We start from the raw sequence: 20082 nt of genomic DNA on the forward strand, positions 1-20082 counted from the left end.
AAGCCAGAAACACTCCACTAAAATAGGATTCCTGTTGGTGCCAACAATTCTTCATGTTAATGCTTGTTCTAGGTGAGCAGCGAACCGATTGCAGGGCTCTTTTGAAAGCAAGGTCTGAGAACCAACAGATACATCCACACGCCGATTACTTTAGTGTTTTGAGAGAATTCCCTTTCTTGGAACGAGATTGCATGAAATAATCTTCAGGGCTTGGACAATTCCATGGCAAAACGGCACCTATCAACATTGTAGCCAACACAATATAACAACTGTTTCTGCCCGGTTTCGAACCGGGGACCTTTCGCGTGTGAGGCGAACGTGATAACCACTACACTACAGAAACAGATACCTACAGTTGATTTTTCTGTAATGAAACTGCTCCGAACTGGCTATTCCATGGGCCTCTGGCTTTAGATTTAATTCATGCAACCTGCCCGACATCCCTAGCTGAACGCTCGTACATGCCATGCAAGACCGGATGTTTGGTATTAGCTCAGACTGGGCAGGGCTGAAGCATGAGACTCTAGCAAAGAATTATCCACTACTGCAAAGAAAAAATTGATGTTGGCTTTGAAACGCAAACTTCAAAACAACTTGAAAAGAGTACCAAGAAAAGGGCTCGTCCGGGATTTGAACCCGGGACCTCTCGCACCCAAAGCGAGAATCATACCCCTAGACCAACGAGCCCTCAAAATCCTCTTACCTCTCAAAAGCCAATACCGGCTCTAAGCCCGCAATGAAGATCATGCTGGTATCTTTATGATGCTTGGTCTGTGAATACGCATGAAAGTCAGTCTCAACTTACCCTTTCTCAAACGATAGCACTATCATTTACAAGTGTCTCCTTTTATTTCGTCCCAGCTTTGGACACGTCTTACAGGAAGTCAGCCCTTATTTATATATTTCTGCAGTGGCTGAAGCTTAATGAGAAAGAGTAACAAGTTGTTCATAACAACATAAGAAACACATTGTGCATTTTCTCTCAAATACTCCTTCACTTTGTGCCAATAGAAATACCAAGGTGAATACCTAGGCCACAGATTCAAGCTAAAGATCTTCCTGCTGAATGCAAGGCGCAATAAAAACTGCATATCGCTGGACTAAAGCATTCCTTGCATAGCCTCTAACATCATAACATAACTGAGCTGCTAGCAGCAAGCTAACCAATACCTTTCTGAAATGAGAATTACATGTGCTTATCTGCTCAATCAGTGCTCGATCAGGCTCGATGAGGCGAGACTTAGAAAAGGTGGAAAGGGTCCAAGTGGATGCCCCTTCCTTTTTAGGGTGGGTCCTGCTGACTATCATAGGATTGCTTGTAAAAGTGGCCAGGGTCAGAGGAAAAGCTGCCAACACTTCTTAGCGTTCTCTATAGATGCAGCCATTTTCTGTGTCTGTAATTTCGGCCTTTTCCCAGAAGTCTCTATTCTGCCTATGCAAATTAACAAAAGCAGTGCTTATTCCTCACTTGCTCAAATGTCCTTCCTGTCCAGAAAGCTCTGATTAAGCATGCTTATTTGCTTTTTCTGGGATATTTTAAATTGTTTCGCTGTCCAGTCTGTGGCAGTAGAAAGCTGCTTATTATGCCAGGTTTTGATGAATCCCCAAGGTGCAAGTACAGAGGAATATATCAGTCTGTAGGATATGGAACTTTTAGCTAACACATCACAATATGTGATGCTTGCCAAGAAAACACTACATTCTGGAGCGCTGATGATCAGAACATTCTGCTACTGAAGGATAGAAAAGACAGCTTGATTGAAATAAAGTCTGTTTATATTGACGCTCTCTCTCTCCCTATATATACATACATGCGTACACACACACACACACAGGTATGTCATGCATTTCTTCAGATTTGTTTCAACCATTTACCATTTATTGGAGAATCCCTACTTTTCAAGTGACTGCAAATGAAGTCATCTCTGGCACTTTTTGTGCAAAGTAAGAGACACACATGGCACCTTTTTATAAAAGTCATCGGTTTCTTTGTTACTGTGTACTTTCAAAGCATGGGGCTTTCACACGTCAGGTAAACCTGATTACCACTACACAACAAAAGCAGATGCAGCTTTCTTATCTATGTTGTGATAGAACAGTTGTGAATTGAGTAGAAGAAGGGCCCTGATGTGATACTTATTACATGCTTCCTGTAAGATAGTCAAACATGCAGGCTAGGAAGGAAGATGCAAATATCAATGTATTAGAAAAACACCTAAAGGCGAGTGATATGCTTTCATTCATGCATGGCTAGGAAAAATCGCCATACTGTTGCAAACATTCTTACACCACCAACTGGAAATAAATGATTCTGACATTAAACGTAAAGGTGACAATGCATTTGTATCATCACCTTGAGAAGGATCATCTTGGAATTGAGCCGAGGGCCTCTGCACTCAAAGCCAGAAACACTCCACTAAAATAAGATTCCTGTTGGTGCCAACAATTCTTCATGTTAATGCTTGTTCTAGGTGAGCAGCGAACCGATTGCAGGGCTCTTTTGAAAGCAAGGTCTGAGAACCAACAGATACATCCACACGCCGATTACTTTAGTGTTTTGAGAGAATTCCCTTTCTTGGAACGAGATTGCATGAAATAATCTTCAGGGCTTGGACAATTCCATGGCAAAACGGCACCTATCAACATTGTAGCCAACACAATATAACAACTGTTTCTGCCCGGTTTCGAACCAGGGACCTTTCGCGTGTGAGGCGAACGTGATAACCACTACACTACAGAATCAGATACCTACAGTTGATTTTTCTGTAATGAAACTGCTCCGAACTGGCTATTCCATGGGCCTCTGGCTTTAGATTTAATTCATGCAACCTGCCCGACATCCCTAGCTGAACGCTCGTACATGCCATGCAAGACCGGATGTTTGGTATTAGCTCAGACTGGGCAGGGCTGAAGCATGAGACTCTAGCAAAGAATTATCCACTACTGCAAAGAAAAAATTGATGTTGGCTTTGAAACGCAAACTTCAAAACAACTTGAAAAGAGTACCAAGAAAAGGGCTCGTCCGCGATTTGAACCCGGGACCTCTCGCACCCAAAGCGAGAATCATACCCCTAGACCAACGAGCCCTCAAAATCCTCTTACCTCTCAAAAGCCAATACCGGCTCTAAGCCCGCAATGAAGATCATGCTGGTATCTTTATGATGCTTGGTCTGTGAATACGCATGAAAGTCAGTCTCAACTTACCCTTTCTCAAACGATAGCACTATCATTTACAAGTGTCTCCTTTTATTTCGTCCCAGCTTTGGACACGTCTTACAGGAAGTCAGCCCTTATTTATATATTTCTGCAGTGGCTGAAGCTTAATGAGAAAGAGTAACAAGTTGTTCATAACAACATAAGAAACACATTGTGCATTTTCTCTCAAATACTCCTTCACTTTGTGCCAATAGAAATACCAAGGTGAATACCTAGGCCACAGATTCAAGCTAAAGATCTTCCTGCTGAATGCAAGGCGCAATAAAAACTGCATATCGCTGGACTAAAGCATTCCTTGCATAGCCTCTAACATCATAACATAACTGAGCTGCTAGCAGCAAGCTAACCAATACCTTTCTGAAATGAGAATTACATGTGCTTATCTGCTCAATCAGTGCTCAATCAGGCGAGACTTAGAAAAGGTGGAAAGGGTCCAAGTGGATGCCCCTTCCTTTTTAGGGTGGGTCCTGCTGACTATCATAGGATTGCTTGTAAAAGTGGCCAGGGTCAGAGGAAAAGCTGCCAACACTTCTTAGCGTTCTCTATAGATGCAGCCATTTTCTGTGTCTGTAATTTCGGCCTTTTCCCAGAAGTCTCTATTCTGCCTATGCAAATTAACAAAAGCAGTGCTTATTCCTCACTTGCTCAAATGTCCTTCCTGTCCAGAAAGCTCTGATTAAGCATGCTTATTTTCTTTTTCTGGGATATTTTAAATTGTTTCGCTGTCCAGTCTGTGAGCAGTAGAAAGCTGCTTATTATGCCAGGTTTTGATGAATCCCCAAGGTGCAAGTACAGAGGAATATATCAGTCTGTAGGATATGGAACTTTTAGCTAACACATCACAATATGTGATGCTTGCCAAGAAAACACTACATTCTGGAGCGCTGATGATCAGAACATTCTGCTCCTGAAGGATAGAAAAGACAGCTTGATTGAAATAAAGTCTGTTTATATTGACGCTCTCTCTCTCCCTATATATACATACATGCGTACACACACACACACAGGTATGTCATGCATTTCTTCAGATTTGTTTCAACCATTTACCATTTATTGGAGAATCCCTACTTTTCAAGTGACTGCAAATGAAGTCATCTCTGGCACTTTTTGTGCAAAGTAAGAGACACACATGACACCTTTTTATAAAAGTCATCGGTTTCTTTGTTACTGTGTACTTTCAAAGCATGGGGCTTTCACACGTCAGGCAAACCTGATTACCACTACACAACAAAAGCAGATGCAGCTTTCTTATCTATGTCGTGATAGAACAGTTGTGAATTGAGTAGAAGAAGGGCCCTGATGTGATACTTATTACATGCAGCCTGTAAGATAGTCAAACATGCAGGCTAGGAAGGAAGATGCAAATATCAATGTATTAGAAAAACACCTAAAGGCGAGTGATATGCTTTCATTCATGCATGGCTAGGAAAAATCGCCATACTGTTGCAAACATTCTTACACCACCAACTGGAAATAAATGATTCTGACATTAAACGTAAAGGTGACAATGCATTTGTATCATCACCTTGAGAAGGATCATCTTGGAATTGAGCCGAGGGCCTCTGCACTCAAAGCCAGAAACACTCCACTAAAATAAGATTCCTGTTGGTGCCAACAATTCTTCATGTTAATGCTTGTTCTAGGTGAGCAGCGAACCGATTGCAGGGCTCTTTTGAAAGCAAGGTCTGAGAACCAACAGATACATCCACACGCCGATTACTTTAGTGTTTTGAGAGAATTCCCTTTCTTGGAACGAGATTGCATGAAATAATCTTCAGGGCTTGGACAATTCCATGGCAAAACGGCACCTATCAACATTGTAGCCAACACAATATAACAACTGTTTCTGCCCGGTTTCGAACCGGGGACCTTTCGCGTGTGAGGCGAACGTGATAACCACTACACTACAGAAACAGATACCTACAGTTGATTTTTCTGTAATGAAACTGCTCCGAACTGGCTATTCCATGGGCCTCTGGCTTTAGATTTAATTCATGCAACCTGCCCGACATCCCTAGCTGAACGCTCGTACATGCCATGCAAGACCGGATGTTTGGTATTAGCTCAGACTGGGCAGGGCTGAAGCATGAGACTCTAGCAAAGAATTATCCACTACTGCAAAGAAAAAATTGATGTTGGCTTTGAAACGCAAACTTCAAAACAACTTGAAAAGAGTACCAAGAAAAGGGCTCGTCCGGGCTTTGAACCCGGGACCTCTCGCACCCAAAGCGAGAATCATACCCCTAGACCAACGAGCCCTCAAAATCCTCTTACCTCTCAAAAGCCAATACCGGCTCTAAGCCCGCAATGAAGATCATGCTGGTATCTTTATGATGCTTGGTCTGTGAATACGCATGAAAGTCAGTCTCAACTTACCCTTTCTCAAACGATAGCACTATCATTTACAAGTGTCTCCTTTTATTTCGTCCCAGCTTTGGACACGTCTTACAGGAAGTCAGCCCTTATTTATATATTTCTGCAGTGGCTGAAGCTTAATGAGAAAGAGTAACAAGTTGTTCATAACAACATAAGAAACACATTGTGCATTTTCTCTCAAATACTCCTTCACTTTGTGCCAATAGAAATACCAAGGTGAATACCTAGGCCACAGATTCAAGCTAAAGATCTTCCTGCTGAATGCAAGGCGCAATAAAAACTGCATATCGCTGGACTAAAGCATTCCTTGCATAGCCTCTAACATCATAACATAACTGAGCTGCTAGCAGCAAGCTAACCAATACCTTTCTGAAATGAGAATTACATGTGCTTATCTGCTCAATCAGTGCTCGATCAGGCTCGATGAGGCGAGACTTAGAAAAGGTGGAAAGGGTCCAAGTGGATGCCCCTTCCTTTTTAGGGTGGGTCCTGCTGACTATCATAGGATTGCTTGTAAAAGTGGCCAGGGTCAGAGGAAAAGCTGCCAACACTTCTTAGCGTTCTCTATAGATGCAGCCATTTTCTGTGTCTGTAATTTCGGCCTTTTCCCAGAAGTCTCTATTCTGCCTATGCAAATTAACAAAAGCAGTGCTTATTCCTCACTTGCTCAAATGTCCTTCCTGTCCAGAAAGCTCTGATTAAGCATGCTTATTTGCTTTTTCTGGGATATTTTAAATTGTTTCGCTGTCCAGTCTGTGGCAGTAGAAAGCTGCTTATTATGCCAGGTTTTGATGAATCCCCAAGGTGCAAGTACAGAGGAATATATCAGTCTGTAGGATATGGAACTTTTAGCTAACACATCACAATATGTGATGCTTGCCAAGAAAACACTACATTCTGGAGCGCTGATGATCAGAACATTCTGCTACTGAAGGATAGAAAAGACAGCTTGATTGAAATAAAGTCTGTTTATATTGACGCTCTCTCTCTCCCTATATATACATACATGCGTACACACACACACACACAGGTATGTCATGCATTTCTTCAGATTTGTTTCAACCATTTACCATTTATTGGAGAATCCCTACTTTTCAAGTGACTGCAAATGAAGTCATCTCTGGCACTTTTTGTGCAAAGTAAGAGACACACATGGCACCTTTTTATAAAAGTCATCGGTTTCTTTGTTACTGTGTACTTTCAAAGCATGGGGCTTTCACACGTCAGGTAAACCTGATTACCACTACACAACAAAAGCAGATGCAGCTTTCTTATCTATGTTGTGATAGAACAGTTGTGAATTGAGTAGAAGAAGGGCCCTGATGTGATACTTATTACATGCTTCCTGTAAGATAGTCAAACATGCAGGCTAGGAAGGAAGATGCAAATATCAATGTATTAGAAAAACACCTAAAGGCGAGTGATATGCTTTCATTCATGCATGGCTAGGAAAAATCGCCATACTGTTGCAAACATTCTTACACCACCAACTGGAAATAAATGATTCTGACATTAAACGTAAAGGTGACAATGCATTTGTATCATCACCTTGAGAAGGATCATCTTGGAATTGAGCCGAGGGCCTCTGCACTCAAAGCCAGAAACACTCCACTAAAATAAGATTCCTGTTGGTGCCAACAATTCTTCATGTTAATGCTTGTTCTAGGTGAGCAGCGAACCGATTGCAGGGCTCTTTTGAAAGCAAGGTCTGAGAACCAACAGATACATCCACACGCCGATTACTTTAGTGTTTTGAGAGAATTCCCTTTCTTGGAACGAGATTGCATGAAATAATCTTCAGGGCTTGGACAATTCCATGGCAAAACGGCACCTATCAACATTGTAGCCAACACAATATAACAACTGTTTCTGCCCGGTTTCGAACCAGGGACCTTTCGCGTGTGAGGCGAACGTGATAACCACTACACTACAGAATCAGATACCTACAGTTGATTTTTCTGTAATGAAACTGCTCCGAACTGGCTATTCCATGGGCCTCTGGCTTTAGATTTAATTCATGCAACCTGCCCGACATCCCTAGCTGAACGCTCGTACATGCCATGCAAGACCGGATGTTTGGTATTAGCTCAGACTGGGCAGGGCTGAAGCATGAGACTCTAGCAAAGAATTATCCACTACTGCAAAGAAAAAATTGATGTTGGCTTTGAAACGCAAACTTCAAAACAACTTGAAAAGAGTACCAAGAAAAGGGCTCGTCCGCGATTTGAACCCGGGACCTCTCGCACCCAAAGCGAGAATCATACCCCTAGACCAACGAGCCCTCAAAATCCTCTTACCTCTCAAAAGCCAATACCGGCTCTAAGCCCGCAATGAAGATCATGCTGGTATCTTTATGATGCTTGGTCTGTGAATACGCATGAAAGTCAGTCTCAACTTACCCTTTCTCAAACGATAGCACTATCATTTACAAGTGTCTCCTTTTATTTCGTCCCAGCTTTGGACACGTCTTACAGGAAGTCAGCCCTTATTTATATATTTCTGCAGTGGCTGAAGCTTAATGAGAAAGAGTAACAAGTTGTTCATAACAACATAAGAAACACATTGTGCATTTTCTCTCAAATACTCCTTCACTTTGTGCCAATAGAAATACCAAGGTGAATACCTAGGCCACAGATTCAAGCTAAAGATCTTCCTGCTGAATGCAAGGCGCAATAAAAACTGCATATCGCTGGACTAAAGCATTCCTTGCATAGCCTCTAACATCATAACATAACTGAGCTGCTAGCAGCAAGCTAACCAATACCTTTCTGAAATGAGAATTACATGTGCTTATCTGCTCAATCAGTGCTCAATCAGGCGAGACTTAGAAAAGGTGGAAAGGGTCCAAGTGGATGCCCCTTCCTTTTTAGGGTGGGTCCTGCTGACTATCATAGGATTGCTTGTAAAAGTGGCCAGGGTCAGAGGAAAAGCTGCCAACACTTCTTAGCGTTCTCTATAGATGCAGCCATTTTCTGTGTCTGTAATTTCGGCCTTTTCCCAGAAGTCTCTATTCTGCCTATGCAAATTAACAAAAGCAGTGCTTATTCCTCACTTGCTCAAATGTCCTTCCTGTCCAGAAAGCTCTGATTAAGCATGCTTATTTTCTTTTTCTGGGATATTTTAAATTGTTTCGCTGTCCAGTCTGTGAGCAGTAGAAAGCTGCTTATTATGCCAGGTTTTGATGAATCCCCAAGGTGCAAGTACAGAGGAATATATCAGTCTGTAGGATATGGAACTTTTAGCTAACACATCACAATATGTGATGCTTGCCAAGAAAACACTACATTCTGGAGCGCTGATGATCAGAACATTCTGCTCCTGAAGGATAGAAAAGACAGCTTGATTGAAATAAAGTCTGTTTATATTGACGCTCTCTCTCTCCCTATATATACATACATGCGTACACACACACACACAGGTATGTCATGCATTTCTTCAGATTTGTTTCAACCATTTACCATTTATTGGAGAATCCCTACTTTTCAAGTGACTGCAAATGAAGTCATCTCTGGCACTTTTTGTGCAAAGTAAGAGACACACATGACACCTTTTTATAAAAGTCATCGGTTTCTTTGTTACTGTGTACTTTCAAAGCATGGGGCTTTCACACGTCAGGCAAACCTGATTACCACTACACAACAAAAGCAGATGCAGCTTTCTTATCTATGTCGTGATAGAACAGTTGTGAATTGAGTAGAAGAAGGGCCCTGATGTGATACTTATTACATGCAGCCTGTAAGATAGTCAAACATGCAGGCTAGGAAGGAAGATGCAAATATCAATGTATTAGAAAAACACCTAAAGGCGAGTGATATGCTTTCATTCATGCATGGCTAGGAAAAATCGCCATACTGTTGCAAACATTCTTACACCACCAACTGGAAATAAATGATTCTGACATTAAACGTAAAGGTGACAATGCATTTGTATCATCACCTTGAGAAGGATCATCTTGGAATTGAGCCGAGGGCCTCTGCACTCAAAGCCAGAAACACTCCACTAAAATAAGATTCCTGTTGGTGCCAACAATTCTTCATGTTAATGCTTGTTCTAGGTGAGCAGCGAACCGATTGCAGGGCTCTTTTGAAAGCAAGGTCTGAGAACCAACAGATACATCCACACGCCGATTACTTTAGTGTTTTGAGAGAATTCCCTTTCTTGGAACGAGATTGCATGAAATAATCTTCAGGGCTTGGACAATTCCATGGCAAAACGGCACCTATCAACATTGTAGCCAACACAATATAACAACTGTTTCTGCCCGGTTTCGAACCGGGGACCTTTCGCGTGTGAGGCGAACGTGATAACCACTACACTACAGAAACAGATACCTACAGTTGATTTTTCTGTAATGAAACTGCTCCGAACTGGCTATTCCATGGGCCTCTGGCTTTAGATTTAATTCATGCAACCTGCCCGACATCCCTAGCTGAACGCTCGTACATGCCATGCAAGACCGGATGTTTGGTATTAGCTCAGACTGGGCAGGGCTGAAGCATGAGACTCTAGCAAAGAATTATCCACTACTGCAAAGAAAAAATTGATGTTGGCTTTGAAACGCAAACTTCAAAACAACTTGAAAAGAGTACCAAGAAAAGGGCTCGTCCGGGCTTTGAACCCGGGACCTCTCGCACCCAAAGCGAGAATCATACCCCTAGACCAACGAGCCCTCAAAATCCTCTTACCTCTCAAAAGCCAATACCGGCTCTAAGCCCGCAATGAAGATCATGCTGGTATCTTTATGATGCTTGGTCTGTGAATACGCATGAAAGTCAGTCTCAACTTACCCTTTCTCAAACGATAGCACTATCATTTACAAGTGTCTCCTTTTATTTCGTCCCAGCTTTGGACACGTCTTACAGGAAGTCAGCCCTTATTTATATATTTCTGCAGTGGCTGAAGCTTAATGAGAAAGAGTAACAAGTTGTTCATAACAACATAAGAAACACATTGTGCATTTTCTCTCAAATACTCCTTCACTTTGTGCCAATAGAAATACCAAGGTGAATACCTAGGCCACAGATTCAAGCTAAAGATCTTCCTGCTGAATGCAAGGCGCAATAAAAACTGCATATCGCTGGACTAAAGCATTCCTTGCATAGCCTCTAACATCATAACATAACTGAGCTGCTAGCAGCAAGCTAACCAATACCTTTCTGAAATGAGAATTACATGTGCTTATCTGCTCAATCAGTGCTCGATCAGGCTCGATGAGGCGAGACTTAGAAAAGGTGGAAAGGGTCCAAGTGGATGCCCCTTCCTTTTTAGGGTGGGTCCTGCTGACTATCATAGGATTGCTTGTAAAAGTGGCCAGGGTCAGAGGAAAAGCTGCCAACACTTCTTAGCGTTCTCTATAGATGCAGCCATTTTCTGTGTCTGTAATTTCGGCCTTTTCCCAGAAGTCTCTATTCTGCCTATGCAAATTAACAAAAGCAGTGCTTATTCCTCACTTGCTCAAATGTCCTTCCTGTCCAGAAAGCTCTGATTAAGCATGCTTATTTGCTTTTTCTGGGATATTTTAAATTGTTTCGCTGTCCAGTCTGTGGCAGTAGAAAGCTGCTTATTATGCCAGGTTTTGATGAATCCCCAAGGTGCAAGTACAGAGGAATATATCAGTCTGTAGGATATGGAACTTTTAGCTAACACATCACAATATGTGATGCTTGCCAAGAAAACACTACATTCTGGAGCGCTGATGATCAGAACATTCTGCTCCTGAAGGATAGAAAAGACAGCTTGATTGAAATAAAGTCTGTTTATATTGACGCTCTCTCTCTCCCTATATATACATACATGCGTACACACACACACACACAGGTATGTCATGCATTTCTTCAGATTTGTTTCAACCATTTACCATTTATTGGAGAATCCCTACTTTTCAAGTGACTGCAAATGAAGTCATCTCTGGCACTTTTTGTGCAAAGTAAGAGACACACATGGCACCTTTTTATAAAAGTCATCGGTTTCTTTGTTACTGTGTACTTTCAAAGCATGGGGCTTTCACACGTCAGGTAAACCTGATTACCACTACACAACAAAAGCAGATGCAGCTTTCTTATCTATGTTGTGATAGAACAGTTGTGAATTGAGTAGAAGAAGGGCCCTGATGTGATACTTATTACATGCTTCCTGTAAGATAGTCAAACATGCAGGCTAGGAAGGAAGATGCAAATATCAATGTATTAGAAAAACACCTAAAGGCGAGTGATATGCTTTCATTCATGCATGGCTAGGAAAAATCGCCATACTGTTGCAAACATTCTTACACCACCAACTGGAAATAAATGATTCTGACATTAAACGTAAAGGTGACAATGCATTTGTATCATCACCTTGAGAAGGATCATCTTGGAATTGAGCCGAGGGCCTCTGCACTCAAAGCCAGAAACACTCCACTAAAATAAGATTCCTGTTGGTGCCAACAATTCTTCATGTTAATGCTTGTTCTAGGTGAGCAGCGAACCGATTGCAGGGCTCTTTTGAAAGCAAGGTCTGAGAACCAACAGATACATCCACACGCCGATTACTTTAGTGTTTTGAGAGAATTCCCTTTCTTGGAACGAGATTGCATGAAATAATCTTCAGGGCTTGGACAATTCCATGGCAAAACGGCACCTATCAACATTGTAGCCAACACAATATAACAACTGTTTCTGCCCGGTTTCGAACCAGGGACCTTTCGCGTGTGAGGCGAACGTGATAACCACTACACTACAGAAACAGATACCTACAGTTGATTTTTCTGTAATGAAACTGCTCCGAACTGGCTATTCCATGGGCCTCTGGCTTTAGATTTAATTCATGCAACCTGCCCGACATCCCTAGCTGAACGCTCGTACATGCCATGCAAGACCGGATGTTTGGTATTAGCTCAGACTGGGCAGGGCTGAAGCATGAGACTCTAGCAAAGAATTATCCACTACTGCAAAGAAAAAATTGATGTTGGCTTTGAAACGCAAACTTCAAAACAACTTGAAAAGAGTACCAAGAAAAGGGCTCGTCCGGGCTTTGAACCCGGGACCTCTCGCACCCAAAGCGAGAATCATACCCCTAGACCAACGAGCCCTCAAAATCCTCTTACCTCTCAAAAGCCAATACCGGCTCTAAGCCCGCAATGAAGATCATGCTGGTATCTTTATGATGCTTGGTCTGTGAATACGCATGAAAGTCAGTCTCAACTTACCCTTTCTCAAACGATAGCACTATCATTTACAAGTGTCTCCTTTTATTTCGTCCCAGCTTTGGACACGTCTTACAGGAAGTCAGCCCTTATTTATATATTTCTGCAGTGGCTGAAGCTTAATGAGAAAGAGTAACAAGTTGTTCATAACAACATAAGAAACACATTGTGCATTTTCTCTCAAATACTCCTTCACTTTGTGCCAATAGAAATACCAAGGTGAATACCTAGGCCACAGATTCAAGCTAAAGATCTTCCTGCTGAATGCAAGGCGCAATAAAAACTGCATATCGCTGGACTAAAGCATTCCTTGCATAGCCTCTAACATCATAACATAACTGAGCTGCTAGCAGCAAGCTAACCAATACCTTTCTGAAATGAGAATTACATGTGCTTATCTGCTCAATCAGTGCTCGATCAGGCTCGATGAGGCGAGACTTAGAAAAGGTGGAAAGGGTCCAAGTGGATGCCCCTTCCTTTTTAGGGTGGGTCCTGCTGACTATCATAGGATTGCTTGTAAAAGTGGCCAGGGTCAGAGGAAAAGCTGCCAACACTTCTTAGCGTTCTCTATAGATGCAGCCATTTTCTGTGTCTGTAATTTCGGCCTTTTCCCAGAAGTCTCTATTCTGCCTATGCAAATTAACAAAAGCAGTGCTTATTCCTCACTTGCTCAAATGTCCTTCCTGTCCAGAAAGCTCTGATTAAGCATGCTTATTTGCTTTTTCTGGGATATTTTAAATTGTTTCGCTGTCCAGTCTGTGGCAGTAGAAAGCTGCTTATTATGCCAGGTTTTGATGAATCCCCAAGGTGCAAGTACAGAGGAATATATCAGTCTGTAGGATATGGAACTTTTAGCTAACACATCACAATATGTGATGCTTGCCAAGAAAACACTACATTCTGGAGCGCTGATGATCAGAACATTCTGCTCCTGAAGGATAGAAAAGACAGCTTGATTGAAATAAAGTCTGTTTATATTGACGCTCTCTCTCTCCCTATATATACATACATGCGTACACACACACACACACAGGTATGTCATGCATTTCTTCAGATTTGTTTCAACCATTTACCATTTATTGGAGAATCCCTACTTTTCAAGTGACTGCAAATGAAGTCATCTCTGGCACTTTTTGTGCAAAGTAAGAGACACACATGGCACCTTTTTATAAAAGTCATCGGTTTCTTTGTTACTGTGTACTTTCAAAGCATGGGGCTTTCACACGTCAGGTAAACCTGATTACCACTACACAACAAAAGCAGATGCAGCTTTCTTATCTATGTTGTGATAGAACAGTTGTGAATTGAGTAGAAGAAGGGCCCTGATGTGATACTTATTACATGCTTCCTGTAAGATAGTCAAACATGCAGGCTAGGAAGGAAGATGCAAATATCAATGTATTAGAAAAACACCTAAAGGCGAGTGATATGCTTTCATTCATGCATGGCTAGGAAAAATCGCCATACTGTTGCAAACATTCTTACACCACCAACTGGAAATAAATGATTCTGACATTAAACGTAAAGGTGACAATGCATTTGTATCATCACCTTGAGAAGGATCATCTTGGAATTGAGCCGAGGGCCTCTGCACTCAAAGCCAGAAACACTCCACTAAAATAAGATTCCTGTTGGTGCCAACAATTCTTCATGTTAATGCTTGTTCTAGGTGAGCAGCGAACCGATTGCAGGGCTCTTTTGAAAGCAAGGTCTGAGAACCAACAGATACATCCACACGCCGATTACTTTAGTGTTTTGAGAGAATTCCCTTTCTTGGAACGAGATTGCATGAAATAATCTTCAGGGCTTGGACAATTCCATGGCAAAACGGCACCTATCAACATTGTAGCCAACACAATATAACAACTGTTTCTGCCCGGTTTCGAACCAGGGACCTTTCGCGTGTGAGGCGAACGTGATAACCACTACACTACAGAATCAGATACCTACAGTTGATTTTTCTGTAATGAAACTGCTCCGAACTGGCTATTCCATGGGCCTCTGGCTTTAGATTTAATTCATGCAACCTGCCCGACATCCCTAGCTGAACGCTCGTACATGCCATGCAAGACCAGATGTTTGGTATTAGCTCAGACTGGGCAGGGCTGAAGCATGAGACTCTAGCAAACAATTATCCACTACTGCAAAGAAAAAATTGATGTTGGCTTTGAAACGCAAACTTCAAAACAACTTGAAAAGAGTACCAAGAAAAGGGCTCGTCCGCGATTTGAACCCGGGACCTCTCGCACCCAAAGCGAGAATCATACCCCTAGACCAACGAGCCCTCAAAATCCTCTTACCTCTCAAAAGCCAATACCGGCTCTAAGCCCGCAATGAAGATCATGCTGGTATCTTTATGATGCTTGGTCTGTGAATACGCATGAAAGTCAGTCTCAACTTACCCTTTCTCAAACGATAGCACTATCATTTACAAGTGTCTCCTTTTATTTTGTCCCAGCTTTGGACACGTCTTACAGGAAGTCAGCCCTTATTTATATATTTCTGCAGTGGCTGAAGCTTAATGAGAAAGAGTAACAAGTTGTTCATAACAACATAAGAAACACATTGTGCATTTTCTCTCAAATACTCCTTCACTTTGTGCCAATAGAAATACCAAGGTGAATACCTAGGCCACAGATTCAAGCTAAAGATCTTCCTGCTGAATGCAAGGCGCAATAAAAACTGCATATCGCTGGACTAAAGCATTCCTTGCATAGCCTCTAACATCATAACATAACTGAGCTGCTAGCAGCAAGCTAACCAATACCTTTCTGAAATGAGAATTACATGTGCTTATCTGCTCAATCAGTGCTCAATCAGGCTCGATCAGGCGAGACTTAGAAAAGGTGGAAAGGGTCCAAGTGGATGCCCCTTCCTTTTTAGGGTGGGTCCTGCTGACTATCATAGGATTGCTTGTAAAAGTGGCCAGGGTCAGAGGAAAAGCTGCCAACACTTCTTAGCGTTCTCTATAGATGCAGCCATTTTCTGTGTCTGTAATTTCGGCCTTTTCCCAGAAGTCTCTATTCTGCCTATGCAAATTAACAAAAGCAGTGCTTATTCCTCACTTGCTCAAATGTCCTTCCTGTCCAGAAAGCTCTGATTAAGCATGCTTATTTTCTTTTTCTGGGATATTTTAAATTGTTTCGCTGTCCAGTCTGTGAGCAGTAGAAAGCTGCTTATCATGCCAGGTTTTGATGAATCCCCAAGGTGCAAGTACAGAGGAATATATCAGTCTGTAGGATATGGAACTTTTAGCTAACACATCACAATATGTGATGCTTGCGAAGAAAACACTACATTCTGGAGCGCTGATGATCAGAACATTCTGCTCCTGAAGGATAGAAAAGACAGCTTGATTGAAATAAAGTCTGTTTATATTGACGCTCTCTCTCTCCCTATATATACATACATGCGTACACACACACACACAGGTATGTCATGCATTTCTTCAGATTTGTTTCAACCATTTACCATTTATTGGAGAATCCCTACTTTTCAAGTGACTGCAAATGAAGTCATCTCTGGCACTTTTTGTGCAAAGTAAGAGACACACATGACACCTTTTTATAAAAGTCATCGGTTTCTTTGTTACTGTGTACTTTCAAAGCATGGGGCTTTCACACGTCAGGTAAACCTGATTACCACTACACAACAAAAGCAGATGCAGCTTTCTTATCTATGTCGTGATAGAACAGTTGTGAATTGAGTAGAAGAAGGGCCCTGATGTGATACTTATTACATGCTTCCTGTAAGATAGTCAAGCATGCAGGCTAGGAAGGAAGATGCAAATATCAATGTATTAGAAAAACACCTAAAGGCGAGTGATATGCTTTCATTCATGCATGGCTAGGAAAAATCGCCATACTGTTGCAAACATTCTTACACCACCAACTGGAAATAAATGATTCTGACATTAAACGTAAAAGTGACAATGCATTTGTATCATCACCTTGAGAAGGATCATCTTCGAATTGAGCCGAGGGCCTCTGCACTCAAAGCCAGAAACACTCCACTAAAATAGGATTCCTGTTGGTGCCAACAATTCTTCATGTTAATGCTTGTTCTAGGTGAGCAGCGAACCGATTGCAGGGCTCTTTTGAAAGCAAGGTCTGAGAACCAACAGATACATCCACACGCCGATTACTTTAGTGTTTTGAGAGAATTCCCTTTCTTGGAACGAGATTGCATGAAATAATCTTCAGGGCTTGGACAATTCCATGGCAAAACGGCACCTATCAACATTGTAGCCAACACAATATAACAACTGTTTCTGCCCGGTTTCGAACCGGGGACCTTTCGCGTGTGAGGCGAACGTGATAACCACTACACTACAGAAACAGATACCTACAGTTGATTTTTCTGTAATGAAACTGCTCCGAACTGGCTATTCCATGGGCCTCTGGCTTTAGATTTAATTCATGCAACCTGCCCGACATCCCTAGCTGAACGCTCGTACATGCCATGCAAGACCAGATGTTTGGTATTAGCTCAGACTGGGCAGGGCTGAAGCATGAGACTCTAGCAAAGAATTATCCACTACTGCAAAGAAAAAATTGATGTTGGCTTTGAAACGCAAACTTCAAAACAACTTGAAAAGAGTACCAAGAAAAGGGCTCGTCCGGGCTTTGAACCCGGGACCTCTCGCACCCAAAGCGAGAATCATACCCCTAGACCAACGAGCCCTCAAAATCCTCTTACCTCTCAAAAGCCAATACCGGCTCTAAGCCCGCAATGAAGATCATGCTGGTATCTTTATGATGCTTGGTCTGTGAATACGCATGAAAGTCAGTCTCAACTTACCCTTTCTCAAACGATAGCACTATCATTTACAAGTGTCTCCTTTTATTTCGTCCCAGCTTTGGACACGTCTTACAGGAAGTCAGCCCTTATTTATATATTTCTGCAGTGGCTGAAGCTTAATGAGAAAGAGTAACAAGTTGTTCATAACAACATAAGAAACACATTGTGCATTTTCTCTCAAATATTCCTTCACTTTGTGCCAATAGAAATACCAAGGTGAATACCTAGGCCACAGATTCAAGCTAAAGATCTTCCTGCTGAATGCAAGGCGCAATAAAAACTGCATATCGCTGGACTAAAGCATTCCTTGCATAGCCTCTAACATCATAACATAACTGAGCTGCTAGCAGCAAGCTAACCAATACCTTTCTGAAATGAGAATTACATGTGCTTATCTGCTCAATCAGTGCTCAATCAGGCTCGATCAGGCGAGACTTAGAAAAGGTGGAAAGGGTCCAAGTGGATGCCCCTTCCTTTTTAGGGTGGGTCCTGCTGACTATCATAGGATTGCTTGTAAAAGTGGCCAGGGTCAGAGGAAAAGCTGCCAACACTTCTTAGCGTTCTCTATAGATGCAGTTATTTTCTGTGTCTGTAATTTCGGCCTTTTCCCAGAAGTCTCTATTCTGCCTATGCAAATTAACAAAAGCAGTGCTTATTCCTCACTTGCTCAAATGTCCTTCCTGTCCAGAAAGCTCTGATTAAGCATGCTTATTTTCTTTTTCTGGGATATTTTAAATTGTTTCGCTGTCCAGTCTGTGAGCAGTAGAAAGCTGCTTATTATGCCAGGTTTTGATGAATCCCCAAGGTGCAAGTACAGAGGAATATATCAGTCTGTAGGATATGGAACTTTTAGCTAACACATCACAATATGTGATGCTTGCCAAGAAAACACTACATTCTGGAGCGCTGATGATCAGAACATTCTGCTCCTGAAGGATAGAAAAGACAGCTTGATTGAAATAAAGTCTGTTTATATTGACGCTCTCTCTCTCCCTATATATACATACATGCGTACACACACACACACAGGTATGTCATGCATTTCTTCAGATTTGTTTCAACCATTTACCATTTATTGGAGAATCCCTACTTTTCAAGTGACTGCAAATGAAGTCATCTCTGGCACTTTTTGTGCAAAGTAAGAGACACACATGACACCTTTTTATAAAAGTCATCGGTTTCTTTGTTACTGTGTACTTTCAAAGCATGGGGCTTTCACACGTCAGGTAAACCTGATTACCACTACACAACAAAAGCAGATGCAGCTTTCTTATCTATGTCGTGATAGAACAGTTGTGAATTGAGTAGAAGAAGGGCCCTGATGTGATACTTATTACATGCTTCCTGTAAGATAGTCAAACATGCAGGCTAGGAAGGAAGATGCAAATATCAATGTATTAGAAAAACACCTAAAGGCGAGTGATATGCTTTCATTCATGCATGGCTAGGAAAAATCGCCCTACTGTTGCAAACATTCTTACACCACCAACTGGAAATAAATGATTCTGACATTAAACGTAAAAGTGACAATGCATTTGTATCATCACCTTGAGAAGGATCATCTTGGAATTGAGCCGAGGGCCTCTGCACTCAAAGCCAGAAAAATTCCACTAAAATAGGATTCCTGTTGGTGCCAACAATTCTTCATGTTAATGCTTGTTCTAGGTGAGCAGCGAACCGATTGCAGGGCTCTTTTGAAAGCAAGGTCAGAGAACCAACAGATACATCCACACGCCGATTACTTTAGTGTTTTGAGAGAATTCCCTTTCTTGGAACGAGATTGCATGAAATAATCTTCAGGGCTTGGACAATTCCATGGCAAAACGGCACCTATCAACATTGTAGCCAACACAATATAACAACTGTTTCTGCCCGGTTTCGAACCGGGGACCTTTCGCGTGTGAGGCGAACGTGATAACCACTACACTACAGAAACAGATACCTACAGTTGATTTTTCTGTAATGAAACTGCTCCGAACTGGCTATTCCATGGGCCTCTGGCTTTAGATTTAATTCATGCAACCTGCCCGACATCCCTAGCTGAACGCTCGTACATGCCATGCAAGACCAGATGTTTGGTATTAGCTCAGACTGGGCAGGGCTGAAGCATGAGACTCTAGCAAAGAATTATCCACTACTGCAAAGAAAAAATTGATGTTGGCTTTGAAACGCAAACTTCAAAACAACTTGAAAAGAGTACCAAGAAAAGGGATCATCCGGGATTTGAACCCGGGACCTCTCGCACCCAAAGCGAGAATCATACCCCTAGACCAACGAGCCCTCAAAACCCTCTTACCTCTCAAAAGCCAATACCGGCTCTAAGCCCGCAATGAAGATCATGCTGGTATCTTTATGATGCTTGGTCTGTGAATACGCATGAAAGTCAGTCTCAACTTACCCTTTCTCAAACTATAGCACTATCATTTACAAGTGTCTCCTTTTATTTCGTCCCAGCTTTGGACACGTCTTACAGGAAGTCAGCCCTTATTTATATATTTCTGCAGTGG

At 42.0% G+C, this 20082-nt stretch overlaps 6 non-coding genes across 6 annotated transcripts; all 6 read right to left on the bottom strand.

Moving 5' to 3' along the window:
• Positions 1-270: 270 nt before the first annotated feature.
• TRNAV-CAC (transfer RNA valine (anticodon CAC)) lies at positions 271-343 on the bottom strand. Its single transcript has one exon. It is a non-coding gene; the product is annotated as a tRNA-Val (tRNA).
• A 4714-nt stretch (positions 344-5057) lies between these two features.
• Positions 5058-5130, bottom strand: TRNAV-CAC (transfer RNA valine (anticodon CAC)). Its single transcript has one exon. It is a non-coding gene; the product is annotated as a tRNA-Val (tRNA).
• Positions 5131-9844: 4714 nt separating this feature from the next.
• Positions 9845-9917, bottom strand: TRNAV-CAC (transfer RNA valine (anticodon CAC)). The gene has a single exon. It is a non-coding gene; the product is annotated as a tRNA-Val (tRNA).
• A 2326-nt stretch (positions 9918-12243) lies between these two features.
• On the bottom strand, positions 12244-12316 carry TRNAV-CAC (transfer RNA valine (anticodon CAC)). Its single transcript has one exon. It is a non-coding gene; the product is annotated as a tRNA-Val (tRNA).
• A 4724-nt stretch (positions 12317-17040) lies between these two features.
• Positions 17041-17113, bottom strand: TRNAV-CAC (transfer RNA valine (anticodon CAC)). Its single transcript has one exon. It is a non-coding gene; the product is annotated as a tRNA-Val (tRNA).
• A 2325-nt stretch (positions 17114-19438) lies between these two features.
• Positions 19439-19511, bottom strand: TRNAV-CAC (transfer RNA valine (anticodon CAC)). The gene has a single exon. It is a non-coding gene; the product is annotated as a tRNA-Val (tRNA).
• Between the last annotated feature and the right edge of the window lie 571 nt (positions 19512-20082).

This window comes from Triturus cristatus, chromosome 8 (assembly GCF_964204655.1).
Source record: "Triturus cristatus chromosome 8, aTriCri1.1, whole genome shotgun sequence".
Lineage (NCBI taxonomy): Eukaryota > Metazoa > Chordata > Amphibia > Caudata > Salamandridae > Triturus > Triturus cristatus.